The 26,532-nt window shown below is 41.5% G+C and overlaps 1 long non-coding RNA gene across 4 annotated transcripts in view; it reads left to right on the top strand.

Annotated features, from left to right (window-relative positions):
* LOC132425068 (uncharacterized) overlaps nt 1–26,532 on the top strand; it is a 107,413-nt gene that overhangs the window by 12,297 nt on the left and 68,584 nt on the right. For 2 of the 4 annotated variants that reach the window (XR_009519333.1, XR_009519331.1), the window contains exon 2: nt 18,501–18,766. This is a non-coding gene — a long non-coding RNA (uncharacterized lncRNA). Of the gene's footprint in view, nt 1–18,500; nt 18,767–25,213; nt 25,893–26,532 lie in introns of those variants that run through there. The other 2 variants (XR_009519332.1, XR_009519330.1) reach the window with 2 other exon arrangements.

Below are 26,532 nucleotides of genomic sequence, written 5' to 3'. Positions count from 1 at the left end.
ACGCACTAGCTATTGGCCCAAAGAAAGCAGTGGTTTAGTTAAATTAATGTAACTTACTGAGTTCTTTATGTACCTTCTCCCTAATTCTCCCTGCAATCTTGAGTGTTATGGTCTCAGTTTTGCACAGGAGAAAAATGAGGCTCAGTGACCTGTGGCTTAAAAGATGCAAGATCGAGGTTTGGACATGAATCTGCACTTGACTTGCATCTTTCCACCGGGGCGGGGGTATGTCTGTGCTGCGACTTATATTCTCAACGCAAAGCTGTAGAGATTTAACAGCTTGTGCCTGGTATCCTTAGAACACTGTTTTTTATCTGAAGGCTATTTTGGCCCCCACGGGACATTTGGCAATGTCTGGAGACAAGCAGGAGGGGGATACTACTAGCATCTAGTGGTTGGGACACTGCTGAACATCTTCCAATGTGTAGGACAGCCCCACGACAAAGAATTATCTGGCCCCAAATGCCAATAGTGCTAAGGTTGAGATACCTGCCTTACAGGGGTTTTGTGCATCACAATGATGTTTATTAAGCTTAAAAGAGTGATAAATTGCATTTAAAGGGGGCAATGAGGGATAGTTGAAAATACACTAAGCGTCAGAAGATCTGTGTTCTGGTCCCAGGTCCACTGTTAACTAGCCTAACTTTATGAAAATAGACTCTGTAAACCTCAGTTACCCTATGACTGAATGATGATAATAGTATCTGTCTCATCTGTTTATTTATTTATTAATCCAACAAACTTGAATTTATTACCCACTATGTGCCAGGCACTGTATTAGACACTGAATATGCAGAAAGGAACAAAATGGTCACTGTCCCTACCTTTATATAACTTAGTGGAAAACAGAGATAAGAATTATGAGGTGCTCTGGTAATCTAGAGAAGGGACACATAATCTAGTCCCGGGCAATCAGAGATGTGACATGTAAGCTGACAACTGGAGAAGAAGAAGTTAGGTAGGCAAAAGAGAAGGGAAGAAAGTAGTGGGTACAGTGTTTGCAAAAGCCCAGAAGTGAGAAAATGCATGGGACCATCAAAACCCTGAGAAATGTTCAGTATGACTAGAGTATAGAATTCGATGAGAAGAAAGAGGCATGCCTGGGGAGGGAACCCCTGGTCAGCTCTTGGAGGATTCTGTGGGCCAGGCTAAGGAATAGCAACTTCAGCCTGGGGCAGAGGGGAGAAAATGAAAGGTTTTAAAAGCAAGGGGATGACATGATTACATTTGAGTTTTAGGAAGATCATTCAGGCTGCAGAGTGGAAAATGGATTCTAATCATGCTAGGGACTGGGAGAGTAGGTGGAAGTTTGCTGCTGCTGTCCCAGCAAGAGATCATGGTGGCCCCAACTGGGGTAGAGGCAATGGGATTGACAGCTGCGAGTGCATTTAAGAGATGATAAACCAGTTCCCGCTACTGAGGGGTTGACAGGATACCTCTGTCATGGAGCAGCAAAGCTTCCAGAATGAGGCATGACTGCCAGTGCTATGTCTAGAAGCTGGAAATATCGATTGGACTCTATGAGGACCTGTATCTTTGTCTCACTAATGTGAAGTCTTTGTGGTGTCTAATTGGCAGAGCCTAGATCACATGTCTGCATTCAAACTACAAGGGATGCTGGGAAAGTGAGTATCTGGCTTCTCCCTGAGGAGAAAGCCATTAACTTAGGAAGGATGTTTAAGAAAGAAAGACAAATATGCCCTACAGTAGCAGTGGAAAGTGATTTGTTAGAGCCTGTTTAAAAGCAAACCTGAAAATATCTTTCAAATTAAAAATAGTCTTCCTCTTACAAACCCCACTTCTCAGAATCTATTCCATAGAAGTAAAATTCCCCATACATAGCGAATATATGCATAAGGATATTATAGGAACAAAATGTTTTGCTATTCTTAGTGGCAAAAATTTTGTAACAAAGTGGGTTAGAGCTAAACCCCCTGGGACTGGGATTCTATGAAAGGCTGAGAGGGACACGCTAGGGTACCTCAAATAGTAACCTCCTCATATTTCACACAACTCTTGATTCATACCATCTTCCAAGGAAGGAGAGGAGGAAGGTTTTTTCTTAGTTCCACTGACTCGCCCGTTTTTCTTCAACAGCCCTGTCCAGCTCCAAATCACTGAATATTTTTCTTATAACAGCAGCTTCACTCAGGAATGAAGTGACCACTGATAGCTGGGAAGGTACCGAGCTTTAGTTTACGCAGCTTCCCACAAAAGTCTAACTCCTGGTCTTGGATCAACCGTACGTCACCCTTGGGCCAAGCGATTCTCTGTGACCTATCCTGCAGGAAGCAAGGTACTCACAGCGAAGCCCCTGAAATAAATCCCTGGGTCTCAGCTGAAACTCTCCTGCCTACAATTCCTTGACTCCGTGGGTAACAGCTTGGTTGTAATAGCTTTGCGGACTTACTCTTCTTGGGCTGCTGTAACACAATACCAGAGACTGGCTGACTTAAACAACAGAAATTTAAGGAATTCCCTGGTGGCTCAGTGATTAGGACTCTGTGCTTTCACTGCAAGAGTGTGGGTTCGATCCCTGGTCAGGGAACAAAGATCCCGCAACTCAAGAGAAAAGAATTAAAAAAGAAAATTTATTTTCTCACCGTTCCGCCCCTCACTGTGTCCTCACATGGTGGAGAGAGGGAAGTGTGGTGTCCCTTTCTCTTTTGATAAGGGCAGTAATTTCAGCGTGGGGCTCCACCCTCATGACCTCATCTATACCTCCTAAAAATCCCACCTTCAAATACCATCACATAGGGGAGTTAGGACTTCCACATATGAATATTGGGGGGACACAAACATTCAGTTCCTAACATGGTCTCTGAGCGTGGTCATCAAGAACACAAGCTTTGGGGTCAGACTGAATCCTGGTTCTGCCACTTACACCAGCTGTGTGTCCTTGAGCAAGTTAGTTAGCCTTTCTGCGCTCCAGTCTCCTCACCTATAAAATGGATTAGGCACCGTATCGATTTCATAAGGTTGTTATGAGGATAACTTAGCTAACACATGTGATATGATATAGAGCAATGTCTCAAATGTACAAAGAGCTCAAAAATGTGATCACCGTCATTCCCTTCTCAATCCAGGTATGTACTAAGTTAGCATCTTCCCCAAGTACTCAGCCTGGTCGAAGTACTCCAGCAGCTTTCTTTCTCCCCCAACCTTTGTTTGATCCTTTGGTTTAAAAACAAAACAAAGCTGTATTTATTACATAAGCAATATTATAATAATGGGGATTCATAAAGGACACATGGCTAAACTTCTTGAGGGAAGGAGGAATTTCAGGAATTCTCTAGATCCAGCCCAGTTTGGGAATGGTATGGAGGGTGTTCTACCCCAGTGCTCTTCTGTACTTGCAATGTTGCTATTTTCCATTTTCTAAAGCTCTATTTAACCATCGTAATTTGTGGCTTTCTTCAAAGCTAAGTATAGAGCAAGACATAATAATGCAGAGTGGTTCCTGCTGAGCTGAAATGAGTAGTGTTCTCTCCCCAGATTCTCTTGCGAGCTTTAATAACTTCTTTAATTTCTCTGTTATTTTCCAATAGTGTATACCTGTTCCAGAAGTACTCATTTTGGCTTTCCTAAACTGGCTTTCCCCTGCTGGGAAAACGACCAAATTATTCTGCTCCCGTCCTGCTGCCACATCTCTATTTTTTGGTTTTCAGCTCTCATTCTGGGTTTATAATCAATTTAGCAGTTGTTGATCATGGTAAGAGGCTATAATTGAGTCAGCACTGGAGATTGAATGACTTGTCAGGACCATCCATATGCATGGTACTTGCTTAGGAAGTAACAGAGTAGATTGCAAAGTAAAGTTAGCTTGAGTCATGTTCTTTGTTTTTTGGGTTTTTTTTAAACTTTTAATTTTATATTGGGGTATAGCCAATTAAAGATGTTGTGATAGTTTCAGGTGCACAGCAAAGAGACTCAACCATACATATACAGGTATCCATTCTCCCCCAAACTCCCCCCCATCAGGCTGCCACGTAACACTGAGCAGAGCTCCCTGTGCTATACATTAGGTCCTTGTTGTATCCATCTTAAATAGAGCAGTGTGTACATGTCAGGGTCATGTTCTTTGACTCCATGACACACTTCCTTTTTTTGTTGGTTTGTTTTAAAATTTAAGATTACCCTCTAACAGAAGGGAGGAAAATTTCCCTGTCTGGGTTGTGGCATGGACACTATGTTTAGACTGTGAGCCCTCAGAAAGAGCAAAATACTAATGCTCAGCATGTCATGGGAACTCAGAAAACATGAATTCAAATCTACAGGCAGAAAGAAAGTACCGTGCTTGAAAAAGACAGTGGGTTGGTCAGTGGTTACCATATGGCTGCTTTTATAGATAATGTGTGGCTATGTCTCTTTCTATATTCGGATTCCTACGAGAAGAAGAATGTCTGGCCATTTCAAAGTACCAGTGTACGAAGGGTAAGGAACTGGAGCTGAAGTTTAGGATGAAAGTGGCCAGAGAGAACTGCCTCCTTGCTGGAATGTGTGGGGCTCTGGAGTACTTTCCGGGAAAGTCTGAGATACTCTTCTACCCACATTCCCTCTGGACCCAATTGCCTACAATTCCCTGAGCGCGTTGTGTTCTTCAACACCATCGTGCCCTTGTTTGCTCTGCCTGAAGCATCTCTTCCCACAGGTGCACTCATTGCCCCCACCTAGACCGCATTCAAACGATGCCAAGTCTTCTCCAGCTAGAATTAATCCCCTCCCCCTCTGCATTCTCATAGCTCTCTGTTCATACCTCTCGTACTTATCACACTCCAGTGTCCATGCTTCTTCTAATATCAGACCCAGAGTGATGGATTTGGGGAGAATAATTTATTTGGGAAGAGATCCCAGGAAGCACTGTGACAGAGTAGGAAGTGAGACCAAGAAAGGAGAAAAGCTAATAAAGGGTATCTTAATGAGCAGGTTACTACTGTGAGCATCTGGTCTCAGCTCCATTGGGGACCCCCTGAGACTCTGAGTGGCATGTACTCAAGAGTGTTCTACTGAAGGGCAAGGAACTGCCACCTTCATTTGATGTGAGTTGTTCTGGAGATGTTATTTCTCTGATCATTCCAGCCTGCCTCTAAGGTGCTGAGCTACTCCAAGGCTAAAGAATGCCTTCATGTGAAGTGATGCTGGAAGCCATAATTCCTGATGGAACTATCCAGAGTGGGAGGAGGGGGAGCCCGAGGGGATATGGACTTGACAAAGACAGGCTGCTACAACGATTGACAGTTGTGTAAGCTCTTGGAAGGCAGGGAATGAACTACACTCATCTACATACACCCCAAATACCCAGTATGCAGCCTTGTACCTAGTAGGTGCTTAATCACTGTTACACAAATGAAGTTAATTAATATTTAACATATCTGATGAACCAATGATACATTCAACCAATATATATTGAAATACTGACCATGTGCCAGAGAGTAGTCAGTCAGGCCTTGTCCCTGCCTTTGGGGAGCTGACAGTCTCACAGAAAAGACAGGCAACAAATAGTTACCGTGAGGGTGATGAGTATATTGACTGACATCATCAGTGTACTTATCACTCCTTGGTACCCCCTGTATCACCCATTGGTACAAAGCCTAACATTTGAGTCTCAGCAGATTAGATTTTTATCTTCTAAGTTTATTTTTCAGATAGAGGGTAGGAACAGAGACTAATTTTGATAGAGCTTTTTCGATGTGATTCCACATTCTGGGTTGATGGACTTGGACTTGGATTTGAAATAGACATAAAAGGACATGATAAATGGAAATGTAGAAATACAAATTCCTGATTCCTTTCCATTTTTTACTTGAAAAGTGATCTGTTAAAATAGCAAAGTAGATTCTTGATTCAAGAAACCAGAAGAAAAAGGTTATTTTCTTGCCTTGCCTGATAAATAATACTCAGTGAATGCTGAAAAGAAGCTCAGAAAAGGAAGGAAAATGTGTGCCCCAAAGTGGGCTTATCTGTTCTGATTTCAATTTGAGATGAGGAGGCTGAACAATATAACCAGCAGAACTTTTGACCATAGTATTGTAGTTTTCTAGAAATTTAAAAAATAATGCCTTTGAGGACTTCCAGTTTCCAGCCTGGTGTGTAAGGGCCTTGGTGTTTACCCAGATGAAATGAAAACTTATGTCCACACAGAAGCCTGTGCACAGATATTTATAGCAGTTTTATTCATAACTGCCCAAACTTAGAAGCAGCCAAGATGTCTTTCAGTAGGTGAATGGATACAGAACTGTGGTACGTCCAGATGATGGAATATTATTCAGGCTAAAATAAAATAAGCTATCAAGTCAATAAAACGACACAGGGAAACAAATGAATATTGCTAAGTGAAAGAAGCTGATCTGAAAAAGCTTTATACTGTATGATTTTGAACTAAATGATTTTCTGGAAAAGGTAAAACTATGGAGACAGTAAAAAAAAAAAAAAAAAAAAAAAAATCACTGGTTTCCAGGGGTTGTAAGGGAGGGAGAGATGAATAGGAAGAGCACAGAGGACTTTTAGGGCAGTAAAACTATTCTGTATGATACTACAATGGCGGAATTAGATACATGTCCTTATAAATTTGTCAAAACCCGTAGAACGTACAGCACCATGAGCGAACCCTAATGCAAACTATGGACATTAGGTGAAATGATGTTTTAGTGTAGGTTCACTGATTACAACAAATGTACCACGGTGGTTTGGGATGTTGATCGTGGGGAGGTTGTGCATGTGTGGGGATACGGAGTATATGGGAACTCTCTGTACCTTCTGCTCAATTTTGCTGTGAACCTAAAAATTAAATTTTATTAATTAAAAAATGATTGAATTGTTAGAAATACAAACCTGTATTCCGCCAAATTAAAAAGAATTCTTTTTTTGAATCATGGTACAACTAATTAACTTCTGGGTGACATAATTTGACATGAGAATTCATGGTGCCTTTTTACATTTATATTTAAACTAAATATAATTCAATAAAGTACTTATTATGGATTCTACTGCCACTCACTTTGACAAGTACTATTGAGAAATATTAATCTTAAAATACATAGTTCAGAGATGCTAGATCATCTTTATTCATGAAATTATGTTCCCAGAAACAGTCCAGATTTCATTTACACAATTTGTGCTTCCCTGCATCTCATTCCCACATTTGTATTCTCTGCCTCTCTTCATAAGCATAAGGGCTCCACATAATGGGACGTGATTTGAAATATACATTTAGAGAATGGTCCTAAATTGCTTTGGATAGTCAGCTCAGAGTATATATTGGTGGGTAATTGTTAAACTATTATATATTATTCTAAATACAGATGATAACTGTTTTACCAGTCTTATCTATCAACAAAGAAATTTTATCCACAGGGAGATTAGGCAACTGAATGATCATCTTGTGTCAGACTTTGCAAGAATAAAAGAATGCAGCGAACTTGGGGGCCAGCTCTTGCCTAATTTTCCCTTAGATTCAGAGAACATTTCATTAGGTCTGATGACTTACCCTGAATAACACACACGTTTTTAAGTGAGATCACCAAGACTTTTGTTTTTGTTTATCTTTTCTCTCATTACTTTGTCTTTGATGAGCATGCATTAAGGATGTAATAAAAACATTTTTAAAGGGGCAGAATTTTTATTTGTTTGTTTGAAGAGCTTATGAATGAGAGATTTCACTCAGGAATTCTTAACAACTTTTGCTCCATGCTCCCCCTAGGCAGTCTGGGGAAGGTTATGGACACCTTCCCAGAGTTAGAACTGGAAGAAGAAATGTTTACTGATTTGAATAGAATGTAAGCCTGGGATCATACCCTAAGCTGAGTCAGGCAATGAATGAATGAATGAATCACAAACAAGGGAAAGGAAGCTGGTAAAGGATTTTCCTGAAGCTCATGGAAAGCTTCTGATGGAATTCCTGCTGCTTTGTTACAACAAATGTTTTTTTAGGAAGCCAAGCTTATGTTTTTCATCATATGTACATTCCAATCAAGACATTTTAAATATGAAACATCCCCATTTTCAATAAGGCTGGTTTAATTTGCAGACATTCACAGAAAAGAGGTTAGACCCTGACAGATGACATTGCTCCAAGTGCGTCCCTCCCAGTTGGAGTTGCGCAGGACTCCAAGCTGAGCACCATCAAAGGTCCTGCCAGGGGTTTATGCCTTAAGTACATGAGAATGACCTGGCCCTGGTATTTGGCAGGGCCTCAGGGTATCTGGGGGCAAGACAGGAATTCACAGTGAGTAAGTTACTTGGGGTCTGTGTTTGAGATCCTTTCAATTAAAGCTTTTAACATTTTTCACAAGCAACCTCTGGGGATTCAGTCACTCTCATCACCGGCTTTGACGGATGGCAGGCTAACACAGCAAATGGCTCACCCAGGTCACTTGCAAATACCATCAAACTCGGATACTCTGACTTCTCTAGAAATCTCCCCACGCTTCTGCTAGGGACATAGGTCAAGAAGCTTTAAGAAATGTTGATTTCACTTAAATAAGTGCATAAAGGCAGTTTTCAACAGAAATTATTCCTGTGGCTTGTTTTGGTCAGAACAATGTTCATTCATCTTGTGGTCTCTTCATAAACTGGGCAGCAACCTGGTATCAGGAGCAGAACAGCCCAGCTACTTATTTTGTGACTCTAGGCAAATCACTCACCTTCTCGAAGCCACTTTCCCTCATCTCTGCAATGGGAGTAAAATACCCAGCTCATAGTTTTCATTCTGATTCAAACGAGGGTCCTAGTCAGTACCTAAGTCACTATTATTTATGAGTCTAACTCGAAGGAGCCGTATGTATGAATGGAGGTATCTGTGTTTCTATATGTGTATACATTTGTTAAGTACATTATCTATCTCTCTATCTCTCATCTATTTATCTATACATATACATGAGCCAATGTTTAAGAACTGAAAAATTGCATACAAAAAGTGCAGATTTCCTGTTTCTTTTGAAAGTAAAATCAGAAAATCTGGCGACATTGGGTAAGTGGGGACGACTCCCTGAGCCGTGGCAAGTACACACAGTCCCCCCACTTCCTGGGCCACGCCCCTTCCTCTGTCACCAGCTCTTTGGTCATTTGACGGTGCCATTTTCTATCGGTGCCTGCCACCACCCCGCCCCCTACCACAGGTCCTGGGGCAAGAATTCTTCAGAAAGGCAGAAGCAGACTCCAGCTTAAATAGAGCGGGGATGGGTATTTACTTTCAGTGATGGACCTCCTTGGTCTATCAACTTGGTTAGTTAAACCTAGAAGAGAGGGATTCGGAGGAGATGAGTCAATTCTTTAAGTTAAAAGTTACCTCTGGGGCTTCCCTGGTGGTGCAGTGGTTGAGAGTCCGCCTGCCGATGCAGGGGACGCGGGTTCGTGCCCCGGACCAGGAAGATCCCACATGCTGCGGAGCGGCTGGGCCCGTGAGCCATGGCCGCTGAGCCTGCGCGTCCGGAGCCCGTGCTCCGCAATGCGAGAGGCCACAGCAGTGAGAGGCCCGCGTACCGCAAAAAAAAAAATAAAAAAGTTACCTTTGGCCTAACCCTGTTCAAGCAGGCCCTCTGCTTTTCTTCATAGCTGCCCGGCTGAGCAAATGGTGTTGCTGGAGATGGGGATGAAGCGATGGGTCCCTGGGCATATTTCAGCTCTGACACTGCTTCTCCAACAGGGCAACTCCATCCTTAGGGAGTCTGTTGGTAACTTGTGAGGCTTTTTATTTTGGTTGTCACATGATTGGAGGGTACCACTTGCCTTCAGAGGACAGGGCCAGGGTAGTAGATGCCCTGCAATGTACAGGAAAATGCCCCACAATAAAGGATTTGCTCTATCTCCCACAGCTTTGGAGTGCTCTGCCAGATATTCGTATAGGTGAAAAACATAATGATCTTAACCTAGAACCCACCTCCATTATACACACTAATACAAAGTGTTCTCAGATGATTTTAATAAGCACCTCCTTTTCTAGGAGCTCAGGTACCATACAAATTGAGGGAACAGTGTACTTTCTTTGTTCAGAAATTTACCAAGTATTGGTCTCCATTTCAGAAACTATCTGAAAGCATCACTGTTCAATGTGTTTGAGGTGACAATTCAACCAACTGAGTCACTCTGTGGGTATAGATGCTTTATTCAGGGTGTTTTTACCTATAGTGGTGAATGTCTGATTACTTCATTAAGGATAGTGTAGGCAAAAATTTGTACTTTGATGAAAAACTGTGTGCTATCTATAGCACACCGCTCTGCGTTATCTGATTCCATGGGAACAATTCTACAACTCTGTAAAATGTAGATAAGTGATAACAATGCAAGATAAGTTTTGTCTGTAGACATCTGTGTTCTGTCCTGTCTGGTAGAGGTTCAGTTAACCTCTCTTCCCCACTGCTGACAAAACTAGTTTTTCCTCCATTTATACATCATTTCAATATTCCCAATTTATAAATATATCCATTCTTTCTCTCTTGAATGGGTTATAACATTTGCCTGGTTCCTCTTTATGAGTTAATTACCATAAAGACATTTTTTATCTGGGTGAGGGTCATGATTTTATCTGTTTGTTTGGTTTTTTAAATTATCTTTTAACAGTTGCCTTGTCTGAGTATTTGTGAATTGAGAAACATCTCTTATTGAAAATTACTTTCCTTAGTTCTCCTTTTATAACAAAGTGTTTTATTTTTTAATGTGTAATATTTAAATTTCATTTCAGGATAATAAAAAGAGCATTCAAATATGTGTTATAAAAGGGAGCATGGGGTCTGAAAGGATTGCAATCACAGATTCCATCAGAAATTCTCTGAACAAGCCCATATGTAACTGATCAACTGGGTCATTATTTTTCCCAGTCAGACAGAAAGTTCTAGAGCTCCAAGCTATTTAGAGAAAGCAGTAAGCTGTAAATTGTTTTGGGAACCACTCTCCTTCCCCCAAACTCCAGCTTGGTTTGGAGAGATAGAACAGTTATAAAGTAGCCATTTATGGGTACCAATGACCCAAGTTTCTTTTTTCAATATTTTTCCCCAGATCATGAAAAGCGAAGAGTATTCCCGACAAACTGCATTGTCTGGCTATCTTAGGTAATATCAAAAAATATTAAATAAAGGCACTTTCCCTTATTCACCCTTCCTTGATTCATATTTTTTCATCCCAAAATGGGAACACCCCATGAGTGCTTTCCCCACATCACCTCCAGGGAATTCTGATTCTGACTTGCAGCCCTGCAGTAAGTCTTAGGCCCAACTATTGTACTACCTGTATCTGGTGTCACATTTTAGAATCCAGAAAGGGTGGAATTTCAGGCTGAAATTTCTTTAAGCTCAAGAAGAAACAGTGAAGTGGCTCACCCATCTAGACGCCATCAATTTCACCCCTAGCTGCAGGCTGAGAATGTCTTCAGCTGACAATGATGAATGAAAGAGAAAAAAGATCCACTCCTGGCTGTTTACTACTAAGATATCCTTATTTCAAGATATCACTTTTCTTTTTATTAAATAAACACTTATCCCCCCCAAAATACAGAAGAGCTTGGCAAATAAAAATAAACTTTAGAAAATTTATGAGCCTGGTTTATATATTGCTTTATTTAGAGGATAATTCTCATGTATTTTTTTCTTCCACCTACTAAAAGGAACATGCATAATAAATGAAACTAAGCTTGGCAGGAAATCCGTCAATAAGGTTAATTTAAAGTGTAGGCAGGATTGCAAGTCTCCATATGGATATCGAGGGGTTTGTTCTTGTTTCAAAAACCAATTGACTCCCAGACATCTGAACATACCTCTCTGAGGAACCACCAGATAGAAGGAAATTCCAGCAACTTAAACATCCACGTCCACATCCTGACGGTACGTTCTCTGAGAATTCATTTTTAGGATCACTTAAAACACAAAAGTAAGGCTTAGGCTAGATATTGGGCCATTTGCGATAAGCAGGCACTCAGGACTTGGGCTGCCGGGGTTCTAAATCTGGCACCATTACTCACAAGCTCTACGACTTTGGATAAGATGTAAAAATTTTCTGGGCCTCAATTTCCTCATCTGAAAAATAATGACAGCATACAGTGCTGTATAACATCATATATCATATATATGGTTGAAATGACTGTATTGGAATCCATAAAAAATTCTTAGCATTGGCTGTGCATTCTAACAATTATGAAATATTTAAGACAATTTTTAAAGTATCATAACTGGTGAGGGGGGATATGTGCAGAAATATGGGAGAGTCTAATTTTAGAGATTATTTTAAAAGAGCAGCTCTTTTTAGAGGAGGTAAGGACATAAGGCCTCAGAAAATGGTAGAAATAATTTGTTTTTCAGAATGAACAAACTAAGTCCTCCACCAGAGAGGACTTAGGACCAGGGAGGACTCTGACCCCTGGGTAAAAGACAGCTTTCCTGCTGATTCCATCGAGATTAAGTGTGTGCATAAAACATGAAAAACAAGAATCTTGGGAAATGAAGGTCTTAAATGTTTGCAGTAGTAAGACATTTCCTAACACCTTAATGTTTTAATCCACAAACTGAAGAGCATTAAAGCCAGAGCACTAAGGCAAGGGAAAGAAATAAAACACATCTAAATTGAAAAGAAAGAAAAAAAGAATCTCTTCACAGATGACATGATCTTATATGTACAAAGCCCTAAAAATTCCACACACAAAAAAACCCCTGTTAGAACTAATAAGCAAATTTGTCAAAGTTGAAGGACACGAAATCAAGACACAAAAATCAGTTGTGTGTTTGTACACTAACAATGAACAACGTAAAGAGGAAGTAAAGAAACAATTCTGTTTATAATAGCATCAGGAAGAATAAAATACTTAGGAATAAACCTAACCAAGGAGGTGAAAGACTTGTACACTGAAAACCACAAAATATTTCTGAAAAAATTAAAGAAGACACAAACAAATGGAAAAGACATCCCGTGTTCATTGATTAGAAAACTTAATATTTTAAGATGGCCACACCACCCAAAGCAATCTACAGATTCAACACAATCCCTGTCAAAATTCTGACAGTGTATTTTGCAGAAATAGATAAATTCATCCTAAAATTCATATGTAATCTCAAGGGATCCTGGATAGTCAAAACAATTGTGAGGAAGAAGAACAAAGTTGAAGGACTCACACTTCCTGATTTCAAAATATATTATGGAGCCACAGTAATCAAACAGTTTTGTACTGTCATAAAGACAGACAAATAGACTAATGGAATAGAACAGAGAGCCGAGATATAAACCTTTGCATAAATGGTCAAATGACCTTTGACAATAGTGCCAAGAGGTGTCCTCTTCCCAATGGGGAAAAGACAGCCTCTTCAGCAAATGGTGTTGGAAAAACTGGAAAACTACATGTAAAACAATGAAGTTGGATCCTTATCTTACACTATACACAAAAATTAACTCAAAATATAAGACCTAATATAAGACCTAAAACAATAAAACTGAGGAAAAACCAAAGGGGGAAATTTTCATGACATTGGGTTGGCAGTGATTTCTTGAATATGACACAAAAAGCACAGGTAACAAAAGCAAAAATAGACAAATGGGGCTACATCAAATCTTAAAACGTTTATGTATCAAAAGACACAGTCAACAGAGTGAAATGGCAACAGCAGAACAGAAGAAAATATTTGCAAGTCATGTATCTGATAAGGAGTTAGTATCCAGAATATATAAAGACCTCCTACAGCTCAGCAACAAAACATCAGATAACCTGATTTTAAATGTGCAAAGAACTTGAATAGTTGTTTCTCCAAAGATGAAATGTAAATGGTCAGCAAGCATATGGAATGATGCATAATGATGACTAATCATCAGAGAAACACAAATCAAAGCCACAATGAGATATTACCTCAAACCCATTAGGATGGGTACAGAAAGAAAGAAAGAAAGAAACAGAGAAAGAAAGAAAGAAAGAAACAGAGAAAGGAAAAAAGAAAAGAAGTTTTGATCTTCATGTGGACAAATTGGAACCCTTGTGCACTGTTGGTAGGATTGTAAAATGGTGCAACCACTATGGAAAACAGTTTAGAGGCTTCAAAAAATTAAAAATAAAACTACCATATGATCTAGCAATCCTACTTCTGGTTATACATCAAAAAGAACAGAAAATGGGGTCTTGAAGAAATATTTTCACACCCATGTTCATAGAAGCACTATTCATAATAACCAAGAGGTGGAAGCAAACCAAAAGTCCATCGACAGATAAATACATAAACAAAATGTACTATATACACATAATGGCATATTATTAAACCTTAAAAAGGAAGAAAATCCTGTCATATGCTGCAGAATGGATGAAGCTTGAGGACATTATGCTAAGTGAAACAAGCCAGTCACAAACATAATTCCACTTATATAAGGTATCTTAAAATAGTGAAATTAATAGAAACAAAGTAAAATGCTGGTTATTACTGCCTGGGGGAAGTGGGAAAAAAGGAGTTGTTATATAATTGGGTATAGTTTCAGATTTGCAAGATGAAAAAGTTCTGGATATCTGTTTCACAACAATGAAAATACATTGCTGAACTATACACTTAAAAATGATTAAGATGGGGCTTCCCTGGTGGCGCAGTGGTTGAGAGTCCGCCTGCCGATGCAGGGGATGCAGGTTCGTGCCCCGGTCGGGGAAGATCCCACAAGCCGTGGAGCGGCTAGGCCCGTGAGCCATGGCCGCTGAGCCTATGCGTCCGGAGCCTGTGCTCCGCAATGGGAGAGGCCACAACAGTGAGAGGCCCGCGTACCGCAAAAAAAAAAAAAAAAAGGTTAAGATGGTAAGTCTTATTTTTTTAACACAATAAAAAAATGAAGAGAGTTAAATGAGATGCATATGAAGGATTTGTGAGGGTGCTTGGCATGTAACAAATGCACATTAAATACTAGCTATTAGCTATTAATGGGGTTATCAAATGCAAGTTCTCCAACATGGTTCTTTCTGTACCACCCCCTCTTCAGCCTTTTCTCCATAGGTACAATGTGTTCTTTCTCAATCTGCACTTGTATTCTGTCCTGTTTCATAGCTACGTTTATACCTTCGTACTGTCAAAGACAGGAGCAATGAATTGTTGAACACTGGGTTCCCTGCTGAGTTCTACCCACTGCTAGGAATATAGTAGATACACATGTTTTTAAAAGCTAAGATTTAGTTTGAAGTCGGGGAGCCTGATTCCTCCAGCTCTGTTTTTCTTTCTCAAGATTGCTTTGGCTATTTGGGGTCTTTTGTGTTTCCAACGAACTGTAAAACTTTTTGTTCTAATTCTGTGAAGAATGCCATTGGTAGTTTGATAGGAATTGCATTGAATCTGTAGATTGCTTTGGGTAGTACAGTCATTTTCACAATATTAATTCTTCCAATCCAAGGATATGGTATATTTCTCCATCTGTTTATGGCATCTTTGATTTCTTTCATCAATGTTTTATAGTTTTCTGAGTACAGGTCTTTCCCCTCCTTAGGCAGGTTTATTCCTAGGTATTTTATTCTTTTCATTACAATGGTAAGTGGGATTGTTTCCTTAATTTCTCTTTCAGATTTTTCATCATTAGTGTACAGGAATGCAAGAGATTTCTGTGCATTAATTTTCTATTCTACAATCTTACCAAATTCACTGATTAGTTCTAGTAGTTTTCTAGTGGCATCTTTAGGATTTTCTATGTATAGTGGCATGTCATCTGCAAACAGTGACAGTTTTACTTCTTCTTTTCCAATTTGTATTCCTTTTATTTCTTTTTCTTCTCTGATTGCTGTGGCTAGGACTTCCAAAACTACATTGAATAAGAGTGGAGAGTATGGACATCCTTATCTTTTTCCTGATCTTAGAGGAAATGCTTTCAGTTTTTCACCATTGAGTAATGAGGTTTGCTGTGGGTTTGTCATATATGACCTTTATTATGTTGAGGTAGGTTCCCTCTATGCCCACTTTCTGGAGAGTTTTTGTCATAAATAGGTGTTGAATTTTGTCAAAAGCCTTTCCTGCATCTATTGAGACAATCGTATGGTTTTTATTCCTTAATTTGTTAATGTGGTGTATCACATTGATTGATTTGCATATATTGAAGAATCCTTGCATCTCTGGGATAAATCCCACTTGACCATGGTGTATGATCTTATTAATGTGTTGTTGGATTCTGTTTGCTAGTATTTCGTTCAGGATTTTTGCTTCTATGTTCATCAGTGATATTGGTCTATAATTTTCTGTTTTTTTTTTTTTTTTTTGGCGGTACGCGGGCCTCTCACTGTTGTGGCCTCTCCCATTGCGGAGCACAGGCTCCGGACGCGCAGGTTCAGTGGCCATGGCTCACGGGCCCAGCCGCTCCACGGCATGTGGGATCTTCCCGGACCGGGGCACAAACCCGTGTCCCCTGCATCGGCAGGCGGACTGTCAACCACTGCGCCACCAGGGAAGCCCCCTTTGATTTTCTTTTTCTGTGATATCTTTTTCTGGTTTTGGTATCAGGGTGATGGTGGCTTCATAGAGTGAATTTGGGAGTGTTTCTCCCTCTGCAATTATTTGGAAGAGTTTGAGAAGGATCGACTGCAAACTATGAGCAATCTAAAGTGTAGAAAGTCATGTCATTTACCCACGGTTATATGGCTGATAAGGTGGCAAAGCCAGACAGGGTTTCTCTGACCAGTCTAAATGCCAAACAGGAGTGTCTCCCTGGCTCTGGGCTTGGTGAGGGTGGAGGGAAGGGAGGTTTGCCATGAAATGGAGAGTGACTCCCTCTTGATTCTGAAGTTCCTACCAGGGCTTATAGGAATCACGCTGGAGGGTGACTGAAATGATCTGAAGATGAAAGAAAGTGAACCACTGGGTCCTCGCCTTAGAAAACCAAAGGGTAATGAACGCTGGACACAGAGTCCACAAGAATTCAGATTTGCTTCTGGAGCCAAATGCCAGCATCATCCTCAAAGCCTAACTGAGGAAACGCTTGGAGCTTTCGGAGGGAAGCGCTCCAAGTGCGCTATAACATTAGTATTACTGGGCACTTTCTGAATTACTAGTTACACTAGTTACAATTGAATAAATGCTCCTAAATGCAATTAAGAATGTATTGTATGTTAACTTCCTGGATGAGCTAAGAAAAATACTCATTGTCTTGTCTCTCAGGGAAATACTACACATTCTTAGAGGATTGATCTTCTTGCCACAATTGTAGGGGACAAAAAAAAGAGCGGAGAGCTAGAGCTCCCTAGCCCAGCTGAGGGTGCCACTTCAGTCCCCCCTACCGCCCCACTCCCCCCGCCCCCCCCCCCCCCCACACACACACATAGAGCTCGTCACCCCAGCTCTCTTCCTCAGCTTGGAAGTTTCACTGAGAAAGCCCAGTGTGGTGAGGTTGGGAAACACAGCTTCCTGCCCGGTGCCAAATGCACTCCCCGAAGCAGATGGCCTTCAGGGACCTCCAGGTAATGGCTACCTGGGAGCATGTGGCCCCAGAAAAAGGAAGAGGCCTCAGAAAGGGCATGGTTGGAAATCCTCGCCTCCCAGGGGAGCCCCTCAAACCAACCCTCATCCTTTCCTCAGGTGAGTGGGATAAGCCCACCTGCTGATTTCACAGTTGCAAGATGCTTCCATAGTGGACTGAGTGTAGTGGGTTTCAGCTCCCCTCTGCAGAGTTTTGCCTTTTGTTTGACAACTAGTTGTGCCAGGTACTGTGCTGCTTGGAAGTCCTCACCCTTGGTGTAGTCATTCAGAGACAACTCTGCAGCCTCCTTACCAGACAGAGGTCCCTGCCTCAGCCGTGTCAGCATCGCCTGGGGGCTTGTCAGATAGGCAGAACCCCAGCCCTGGTCAAAGTCTACTGAAACCAACTCTGCACTTTAACTGGACAACCCCCCACCCCCGCCGATCCCACCGCCTGCCGGGTGATTTGTGTGTGTCTTAGTTTGGGAAGCACTGATCTAAAGTTCAACAGATCCGAGATCACAACCCAGCTCCACCACTTACAGGCAAGTTACTTCACTTTTCTGAGCCTGAGTTGTTGCTCTGTAAAACAGAAAAGTAGGTCCCACCTCACAGTCAAGGAGGCAGTGTGATCCTGTACATAAGCCATAATACCTAGCACAAAGTAAGTGCTCAGAAAATGTCTGAGAGTCATGTGGCATTCCCCCCACAGATAGCCTGCACTGCCACATTTGTGTACTAAAGGTGGTCCCAACCTTCCTGGCATCTTCTGTTTTCAGCCTAAATTCACAAAAGGCTGATTAATAATATAATACTTTATCTGGGGGTGAGAGCAAGAGGTAGCTTTGGTATATCTCAAAGACCACCAATGGGATTCACCGACCATTTTCTCTCCAGAAGTGAAGAAAACAAAATTCAGTCTTTGGCGAGTCAACCACTTTGGTAGTCAGCCTCTAAGATGGCCCTAATTAGCCCCTAATTATCTCCCAGTCTTCATGCACCTGTATGTCTCCTCACACTTGAAAAGGCCTGACTGTTTAACTAATAAGACATTGCAGAAATGACAAAGTGCAGCTTCCAAAGGTAGGTCATAAAAGACATTGCAGCTTCTGCTTTGCTTTCTACTAGATCACTCATCCTGGAGTAAGCCAGCTGCCATGTCATGCGGATACTCAAGCAGCCCTAAGGAGAGACCCACGTGGCAAGGAACTGAGGCCTCCTCCCTGCAGCCACTTGAGTGAGTCATCTCAGAAGTGGATTTCCAGCTCTAGTCAGGCTTCAAAAGACTACAGCCCTGCAGCCCCAGGCAGCATTTTAATGACAATCTCGTGAGAGATCCTGAGCCAGAACCACCGACCTAGGCTACTCCCAAATTCTTGACCTGCAGAAACTATGTAAGATAATATTTATTGCTGTTTTAAGTCACTGCGTTCAGAGTAACTTGTTATGCAAGAATAGATAACCAATACATCCACTATATGTCTGTCGATGGGCATTTAGGTTGCTTCCATGACCTGGCTATTGTAAATAGTGCTGCAGTGAACATTGGGGTGCATGTGTCTTTTTGAATTATGGTTTTCTCTGGGTATATGCCCAGTAGTGGAATTGCTGGGTCGTATAGTAATTCTATTTTTAGTTTTTTAAGGAACCTCCATACTGTTTCTCCATAGTGGCTGTATCAATTTACATTCCCACCAAAAATGCAAGAGGGTTCCCTTTTCTCCACACCCTCTCCAGCATTTGTTGTTTGTAGATTTTCTGATGACGAATGGATAAAGAATGTGTGGTATATATATATGCAATGGAATATTACTCAGCCATAAAAAGGAATGAAATTGGGTCATTTGTATAGATGTGGATGGATCTAGAGACTGTCATACAGAGTGAAGTAAGTCAGAAAGAGAAAAACAAATATCGTATATTAACGCATATATGTGGAATCTAGAAAAATGGTACAGATGAACTGGTTTGCAGGGCAGAAATAGAGACACAGATGTAGAGAACAAACGAATGGACACCAAGGGGGGAAAGCGGGGGCAGGGGGGATGAATTGGGAGATTGGGATTGACATATATACACTAATATGTATAAAATAGATAACTAATAAAAAAAGAAAAAAAAATTGAATTGAGAGACGGGAAGAGAGACCCTCATATCCTGCCATGATAGTAGAGCCCAACAGGAAAAAAACTCCTCTTCTTCCTTGGCAATAACTCAACCAGTGAAAACCCATGGACTCTTTATTTACTCCAGCCCTCCCAACTTCCTTTCCCCTTGATGAGAGTTCTCCTTTCTTCACTGTGCTGGCACTTGCATGTGACTCACCATGGTTACAGACCCCAAATTAAAATTCTCTGCTGATCCCAAATAAACCCATTTTTGCTGGAAAACTACCTGGCCATCTATTTATTTTAGGTCAGCATTTCAAAGCAATTTTCTTCAGTATTGAGATCCTATAAATTATTTAAAATAAAAATTTGGGAGAAAAAAAAGCCTGTTAAAAAAAATACATCCGGGGCTTCCCTGGTGGCGCAGTGGTTGAGAGTCCGCCTGCCGATGCAGGGGACACAGGTTCGTGCCCCGGTCCGGGAAGATCCCACATGCTGTGGAGTGGCTGGGCCCGTAAGCCATGGCCACTGAGCCTGCACGTTCGGAGCCTGTGCTCCGCAATGAGAGAGGCCACAACAATGAGAGGCCCGCATATCGCAAAAAAAAAAAAAAAAAAAAAAAAAATACATCCACTATAGTAGTCAAGTATCTATACATCTATATCTACCTATCTGTCATCTATCTATATATCTTTCTGTGTGTATAGGCTTTACCTACAAATTTCTCATATCTAAGATCAATTGAAAGGAATAAAAAGCAGAGAATAAAATTCTCTTTCACCCTCATTTGGTAAAACATTCCAACAGTTCCAGGCAAGCATAAAGCATGAAGATCCAAGATAAGAAATGTTAGCTGGGGGGCCCACTTCCTCCCCACCTCCCCTTAGGTTTCCATAGAAGGAAAGGATTAACCACTCCATTTCCCAGGAGGAGAGAGGAGGGGAAAAAATGTTTGAGAGTTTCCCTTCCAGGAGCTTCTTTTGTCCCTCACTCTCTCTTCCCTGGGCTACCAGACTTATCTGAATGGTACATTTGGGAGAAGGAACTCAGCCCAGTGCCCCCACTACAGGGGAAGAGGCTGACTCTGCAACTCCACAGGTGAGCTTAGAAAAGCGGGTCCTTGTGGGGATGGCCCACGGTGGTGCAGCCCTTCTGAGGGAGCTGTGCGGAGTCTTAAATTAGGTGCCATGTTCCGTGTGCTTAATCTCTGCCCTCCAAGCCAGCTTTATGAGTAGCAAAGTCTCAATTTGATCTCCATGTATGTGACTTTGTGTCTACCTCTCAGTGGGTTCCAAATTTGGAACAGGAAGGAAGGGGTGTTATCAGCCTCCGAAACCTCAGCGCGAAGCATACACTCAACATCGCTATGTTATTCTAAATTAGTTTTTCTTCCTCAGTCGTCCTCAACATCTTCCGAGCTATCACTTCCCCATGCCATCACCTATATAAGAAACCTGTGGTACCTCCTAATTCTGGTCTCACTTTCTCAACATAATTCCTTATCTTCAAATTCTAAGTAGTGCACAGTAGAGGGAGAATCTAGGTGGCTGAGGAAGTCAGACCATCTCATTAATCATAATAACGATAATGACACCTACTAGCACTACCGTACTATTTATATTTAGAGTCTCTCCTTTAATCCTCACAGTAACTCTCTGATATAACTATCACTTATTTTCATTTTATTGAGGAGGAACCTGAGGCTCAAAGTGATGGTTCACATGGGAAGTGGCAGAACATCCTATGGTTTGTATGCATGTCTGGCTGGCTCTCAAGCCTCTGTTGTTTCTAATATACAATATTACATTGTAAGCCCTGCTTTGGAGCCCAGTCCTTAATTTAAGAAACATTATTTTAGATGGCTTGGAAAATTTTCTTTAAGTTTTATACCTTGTTAATGGTAAGGTGAAGTACATTTTTAGGATCGTTATCAAATTTGGGAAGTTCTCTCCCAAGTTTCTTTCATATATAAGCTATAAAATTTCAGAACATTTCAAGTTTTCTTGGGTAGTGACTAGTCTTAAATACTCTTTAAATTAATGACCCCTCTTAACTAGTTTGTTACTGATGCCCAGGATGTAGTGGCATATTATTAGTTTTTGTTATCTTAGTTGATGTCAGTATTTTGTATGAAACTGGCAAGAAATTTAAATCTTTTTCAACGTGGTCAGATATTTTAGTTTTTATTAATTTCATGTTCAAGCTGTCCAAGAATCCATTTCTACTTTTATCTGAAATTTATGTCTTTCTCTTAATCATTTACTGCTCTTGGTATAATCTAAAAACTTTTTTGCTGCTACTTGCTTCTTTAAAAAAAAAAAAAATTTCTATCACCCATACTAGAGTGGAGACTAAATATCTTTATGTTCCCCATATAGAAAGTTACATTACAAAATCACTGTCATATAAAAAGCCAAAAAAATTGGGGGAAATGGTTCTATTGAACCAGTCTTTTAATAAATAAAAATAACTTATTTTTCTGAAAAAAAAATATTATTTTAAATTCTGACCTAAAGAGTCAATTCAATCAGTAGAGTTTCAGAGAAGCATGGAATTTCTGGACTGGAAAGGTCTCTGGGTATCATCAAGTCCTACCCCCATACCCCTTCATTTACAGATGAGGAAGCTCTCAGAAAGATTAGATCACTTCCCAATAGTTTAAGGGCAATTTGTAAAAACTATGGGTAGTCCCAACTGCTTATATGATTACGAAGTTAACTGTGCAGAGATTTTCTTCCCCAAGGTCTCTTATTTGACGATCCAGTTGTTGAAATATGCCCTGGATGACCAACTCAAATGTATGGCTTGAGCCCAGGAGAAACAAACAAACTGAATTTATAACCCAAAAATGTGCTATTCCCCCCACTCCTGCCCAATTGCTTTGGGAGATAGTTTTAAAGGGGACACATATAATTCTTTCATAGAAGAACAGAAACATTGGGTTTGTCTCCATCCAAGCTTTGGGTTTCACAGTTTATAGTTAGTTATGGGATGGTGGTATACACAATGAAAATTTATTTTCTAGACCCAAAGAGAATTGCATCCATGTCACAATTACAGATGTTCAAGAGGGCTAGTTTGTCTTGGACGCACACTCTGACATTTTGTAAGCATTTTGGATTTGGTTCACATGAGAAGCTGTCAATTACTGCCATAAAACCAATCTTTCTTAACTAGAAATACACTTAACTCTATTTCTGACACTTTCAGGAATTTTCTTGGCATTTTGCCAAGAAATATCACATACTTGGAAAGGAAAACAACTCGCATATTTTCCGTTATAAATGACCCTTTGCCACGCGAGGAAGCACATGCCTACGCTGTCCAATGCTGTTGGGCGCTATGTGTACCACGGGGGCCAGTGAGCCCACTGCAAGCCCAGGCTCAGCCCAATGGGGGACCAGTTGGAGATAAGGTGGGGCATTCTGGACTTCGCCTTTCTGTTCTGGTAATACTGCTATGCCTTGCCCCAGTGACCAAACTTCAGATGGTCCCTGGCGCCTTCCCTTGTCTCCTTCTTCTTGGCCCAATGCCCTCTTCTGATGCCCTTCTTACAGGATACTTCCAGATGTAGTGCAAAGCAGCGAAAAGAGCGCTGGCCTCGAAGTCAGACGGTCCCAGGTTAGGTTTCCAGGCTAGGATCCATCACACTGGTTGGTGACCTTGGAGATGTTTCTTTATCCTCTGATCCTTGATTTCCTTACCTGTGAAATAGGGATAAAATACCTAATATGTAGAGTTGTTGTGAGGACTGAAGGAGATGGTATTTGTCTAACGTCGAACACAATACTTGGCATGTAATAGGTGTCCATAAGTCAGAGTTCTCCCTCTTGGTTACACTTTGGAATCACAGGGAGCAGTTTTTAAAAATACCCATGCTCAAGACCCATGACCCAGGATTTGACTTAATTGTCAATTTTTAGAAGCTCCCCATGTGAATCTAATATACAGCCAGGATCATGCGCCCACTATTATAAATGTTTCTCTCTCTCTTCCTTGCTTCTCCAGTTCCTTATAGAAGTGAAAATTTAATCATGAATAATCTAGAACAGTTCTATTTCTGGAGTCTGACTCAGGACATGGTACCCCAGGTTCACAGTCTTTGTGAAGTATTTAAATTATTCCCTGGTACATGGTTACTATAACTGCACATGTTGAATTCCTTCCAGTGTGTCTAACATTTTAAAACATTTGTTAACATATTTAAATTTCAACTCATCTTAATTTATCCCTATAAGTTATATTATTGTCCCCATTATACAGAGTAAGAAACTGAGTCATGAATGTACATTCATTTTCTTCAACAAATATTTATTGCATGCCGTAATTATGTGCCAGCCACTGCCTCTAGGTGATACATCAAAGGGATACCTCTAGTTGAATGAGCTTGCCTGAGTCACAACATTTTAAGAAAGAAAGGAAGCCCGGACTTAACCCCAGACTGCCTGACTCAAAGTGCACTTTCCACTACAGCTCTTTGCCACACGGTGGAATTTCTCAGCCCAGTAGCAGGTACCAGAGGGGTTCTTATTTATTCATTCATTCATCCCTCACCCTCCAGGTGGTGCTGCTCACATCGTACTCTGCCTGAATGATGCTCCTGGGAGTTGTGCAAGCCAGCGGCTTCTATCACTGCCATTCTACAGATAGGGAACCAAGGCACACTGAGGGTCTTAGAATCACAGTGCCAATAAGTGCCTCCCAAGCCTCAGGCTGGTTTGCAAGCTTCCAAAGGACAAGGTGTCCATCTTCTGTGTGGGCCACTGCCTTATATGCTGTAAGTGTTTGAGCCACATTAAACAGCTGAGCAATGCCTGGCTGGGCCCACCTGACAGAGTCAGTGCCCTGAGGGACTAGGACAGGTAGTGAGTCTCATTGTGGATTCCGAGCGGATGCCAGCCCTAAGCGTGTGGTGACTGTACGTCTCCATGATTATATTTAGCTTGTATTGCGTCACATACTCAACCAAACATATGAAAACAGTACCTGCACCCAAAGAACTAAATATACAAAAAGACAGAGAGAAAAGGGAATGTGTCGGGAGGAAGAGTGAGTCTCTTCTTTCCATGCTGGTTTGGAGTTCTGGTTTGTACTGAGAGTTGAGATCAGGTACTGAATCAATACTTAATGCTTTTTGTTTTTCTTACTGGTAGGTACAGTGGAAAGACACAGCCTTGAGAGGCTGATAAGGTGGTTCTCTGTTCACTGATTTCTCAGGTACATTGACCTGGGGGCAGCCAGCAGCCTTGATCGGGTGAGGCCAGCCTCATTCAGAAAGGCTAGAACGCTGGTTCTCCAACTGTAGTGTGCATCGGAATGATCCAGAGAGCTTGTTAAGACACATATTGCTGGGCCTCATTCCCAGAGTTTGTAACTTATTTGCATTTCTAACAAGTTCCCAGGTGACGCTTTTGCTGCCTGTTTGGGGACCGCACTCTTAGAACTTCTGGTCTCCGAGAACAAGATAGTTCCATGGATGCTAGAAGGGGTCCAATCTAAGACTAAAAGGCAAGGGGAAGCAGGGGAAGGGTTCACTACTAGTTATGTAGAAAATGAGCTGGCATGTACATAGACTATTTCTGGATGGTTATAAAATACCACGAACAATTGTTGCCAGGGGTCGGGGGGCAGGGCACTGAGGGTCAGGGGTGTTATGTTGATTGTTCTCTGGGTCTGTCCCCAACCCCAAGAACACCTCAGCTCATTTTCCTTTCTCTACTCTGTTCCTTTCAGAGAGCCTGTCCTCCACAGCCGCCATCATCCAGTTCCCCTTGATGGTTGACTTCCTCTTGGATTTGGCCGGTGGGAGGCACCAGCAGGAGATCTGAGGCTGGGAAGAGAGAAAGAGCGATTTCTTCCATGCTCTCTCCCCGCTTTGTTGCAGTGTCTGGAACACAGCTAGTCGAGCTCTCACTGGGCTCCACTGACAACGTTTCCTTCTTAGGCTGTGGCTAGTCTGCACGTCCCTTTTTGAATCCCCTTAACCCTACCCACACCTCTGTGAGCGGCCCCTCTATTAACGTCTCTGAATTTGAGTCTTCTGAAGGTAAATTTTGTTTCCTGACTCCGAAAAATGGGAAACTTACTAGTTACTGGGTATCTTTTTCTATCCTTTAAATATTTTGCCACGTGCCTATAATATCTGTTCAAAAAATACAAATATTAAAAGAATAAATCATAGAAATGAAAATTCAATCTTGAATAACCTAGATCAGTAGGTTCCAAAGAGAACCACAGAAGAATTGGTCTACCTCAGTGCCTAATGTTCTCTCATCTTTTTTTTCTTTTTTTTTTTTTTTGCGGTACGCAGGCCTCTCACCGTTGTGGCCTCTCCCGTTGCGGAGCACAGGCTCCAGACGCACAGGCTCAGCGGCCATGGCTCACGGGCCCAGCCGCTCCACGGCATGTGAGATCTTCCCGGACCGGGGCATGAACCCGCGTCCCCTGCATCGGCAGGCGGACTCTCAACCACTGTGCCACCAGGGAAGCCCTATTATTTATATTCTTATACATTCCAGCCCTGTCAGTATAGCTAAGCTGAAAGCTATACTGGACAGGGACTGCAGCTGACGTCTCTTTGCAATGCGCATGGTATCTGAGTAGCCAGGGTATAATACGGTTGCAAGAAACTTTTAGCTTGGGAATCACATGCGCTAAATTCATATCACGTCTCTATGCTACTTGGTTGTTTTGATTCCATGAGTCTCCTGTCCCTCCTAGGTCCCTAAAGGGGACTCATCACATCACTCAAAGGGTCTGTACTGTTTGGACATGGCCTCCTGGATGCCATAAACATTAATACTTTTACATTCTCTCATGAACCTGACAAGCAGAACATTAAACCCTTAGCTGTCTTCATTCCCATACATGTACACAGCGTACCCTTACCCCATGCCCAAGTCACAGCCCTACTGGCTGGAGGAGGGGTGGCCCAGGGGTCAAGCATGCGAAAAGGCTTGGACCTAAGGCACTGCGACTTAGAGGGCACAACAATCGTAAATAATGATTTTGAAAGCGTAACATCTAGTTAGCAAGAGTAATGGTTTAAAGTG

Source organism: Delphinus delphis, chromosome 4 (assembly GCF_949987515.2).
Source record: "Delphinus delphis chromosome 4, mDelDel1.2, whole genome shotgun sequence".
In the NCBI taxonomy this organism is placed as follows: domain Eukaryota; kingdom Metazoa; phylum Chordata; class Mammalia; order Artiodactyla; family Delphinidae; genus Delphinus; species Delphinus delphis.
This window is presented reverse-complemented; position numbering and strand designations above follow the sequence as displayed.